The 2467-nt window shown below is 54.6% G+C and overlaps 1 pseudogene across 1 annotated transcript; it reads right to left on the reverse strand.

Moving 5' to 3' along the window:
• Positions 1 to 461: 461 nt before the first annotated feature.
• On the reverse strand, positions 462 to 2103 carry LOC309333193 (heparan sulfate glucosamine 3-O-sulfotransferase 3B1 pseudogene; annotated as a pseudogene). Its single transcript has one exon. The product of its transcript is annotated as a heparan sulfate glucosamine 3-O-sulfotransferase 3B1 pseudogene (transcript).
• Positions 2104 to 2467: the final 364 nt, after the last annotated feature.

The following is a 2467-nucleotide window of genomic DNA, read 5'->3' on the forward strand; positions in this document are numbered from 1 at the left end:
TGACCCCCCTGAGGTAACACAGGTGCAGTGTGCAAACGTCCCACCACATGATGGCTGTTCCCATCTCTGGCACAGGAGACTCGCTCATTTGAATTGGTCCTATGTCAAGAAGGCCCCAGAGTGTGCAGAGGGGTGTAAATTAAAGGGATGTGATAAGTTTTTAGATTGCAGAGCCTGTAAGCAATCCAAGGTAAAAACATGTTCATATCCCAGGTCAAGCAGAGAGACAAGCAAGCCTTTTGAGCTAGTCCATGCAGATTTGTGTGGACCCATGCCGGTAAAGTCTCTGGGTCGGTCAAAATTCATTCTTCTTTTGGTGGATGCTTTTTCGAGGAACTCTTGGGTTTTTTCGATAAAACACAAAGGGGAAGCCACTGCATTGATTAAGGATTGGATCACAGCGGTAGAGTTGCAATTTTTTTTTTTAATTTCTTTTTTATTTCTAGCCTTTCACAAAAGTGTTTCAAAATGCCTAGTACCCGTATTGGAAAATAAAATTGTGCTTTTAAAAATTCTTTCTCCCTTACCCACCAACCTTTCTTTTATATTAATTTTTCTCATAGAAGATACTTGGAAGCACTTTCCAGCTCAAACTGAACCAGGCTACAAAAAAGAGAAAGAGCAGAGTAAGGATTCAGCACTGTGGAATGTTAAAAACACAGCTATGGGCTGCTACAGTGTGGTTAGGCAGCTTAGTGAATTAATTGCTTAAGAATTAAAAATAAATTATTATAAAATAGATTTCTGTACATTTTACATATAGACCTATCTACATATATAAGGGGGATAGCAAGCTGAAATGAGGGGATTAACTCTGGCAAGAACGTCGGCATTAAACCATCAATCCCAGCCAAAGTCATGTCCAGTCATCTGGTAGAACTTCATGTTGAAGGGCCTGTAGAATTCCCGCAGCCTCTGGACCACTTCCTGGTCTATGTTGGGGTGGGTCCGCCCCTTGGTTTTGCCCAAGCAGTGGGGCTTGCTGCTGCCTTCAGCCTTTTTCAGGCATGGGAAACCCTTGGTTTTGTTGAAGTAGAAGTGTTTGTCCGTGATGATCCTCTTGAGGCCCAGAAAGTCCTGGACTCGGCCTAACTCACCAGCTGGATCACTGATTAGCCTCTCCCCACTGACAAAGAGGATCTGCCCAATGGGGAAGTACAGGAGCCAGTTTTCCAGGTGCTTGGCGTAAATGCCAATCTGGATGGCACTCCAGGAGGTATCAATGAGGCCCGTAGTCCTGTTTTTGAAGGTCAGGCTCTCAAAGGTGGGGATGTCAGGCTTCTTGGACAGAGTATGCGTGTAGTCAGATATGGCTCTGGTGACCGGGTCTCTCACCACCACAATGAGCTTGGTGCCCTTCGACATGGCAGAGATGCGAGCCGGGGCTTCCTTGGTGACAAAGTAGCTGGGAGTTTTCTCCATGGTGATCTGCCCATCGAGAGTTCTTGGCATCAAATCCCTGTACCAGGTGAGTCCCCGCTCGTAGTTGCGGTCGAAGAAGTGGGGCTCGGCGCCCACGGCCCTCACGTCGGGGTACACCCGCAGGAACTTGAGCAGCACCCTAGTGCCACCCTTCTTCACGCCGATGATCACCGCCTGGGGCAGCCGCTTGGTGCCGGATCCGTTGAGGAAGCTGGAGATGGGGCTGAGAGGAGAATCCACGGCAGCGCCGCCGTTGCTGTTGTTATTCCCCCCGTCGTCGTCCTCGTCGTCGTCCTCGTCGTTGTTCTCCTGCTCGGGGCTCAGCTGGCCCTTGGAGCCCGGCGCCCGCAGCAGCAGCAGCTTGGAGAGCGCCGCGGGGTTGTGTGCCCGCCGTGCAGGAGGCGCCGAGCCGCGCAGCAGCAGGAGACCCGGCGCGGCGGAGGCGCACGCCCCGGCGGCGCACGAATAGAGCACGCAGAGCCACAAGGCGAGCATGGCGAAGAGCAGCAGCGCGAGCAGCCTCCTCCGCCCCGGCGGGGGAAGCAGCGGCGGCGAGGCAGGGGCGCCGGGGGCATCGGGGGGCAGGCGGGCGCCGCCGCTCAGGCGCAGCTGGCCCATAGGCTGCAGCCCGCGGGAGGCAACCCCGGCACCATGGCTCGCGGGGCCCGGACGGCGAGGCGAGCGCAGGAGGCGGCGGGGGGGAGGCGAGGCGGCAGCAGCAGCGCTCGCTCGCTTCCCGTCTAGTCCCGCTCGCGGTTGCAGCGAGTGGCGAGCGCAGCAGCGCTTCTTGGCCGGCCAGGCTGGAGCGCGGGAGGGCGGAGAGCAGGCGCGCCTCTGTAGAGTTGCAATTTTCTACCAAATTGGTTAGCTTTCAGAGCGATAGAGGGGCGGAGTTTACTGGATCTGCACTGCAGAGTTTCTTCTGCCAGAAGGGGATCAGTCACAGACTGACAGCACCACAGAGTCCTCAACAGAATGATGTTGCTGAACGCAAGAGCAGAACACTACAAGAGGCTGTGGCTGCCATGCTGTTTGACGCAGGACT

This window comes from Podarcis erhardii (assembly GCF_964252035.2).
Source record: "Podarcis erhardii genome assembly, chromosome: W".
Lineage (NCBI taxonomy): Eukaryota > Metazoa > Chordata > Lepidosauria > Squamata > Lacertidae > Podarcis > Podarcis erhardii.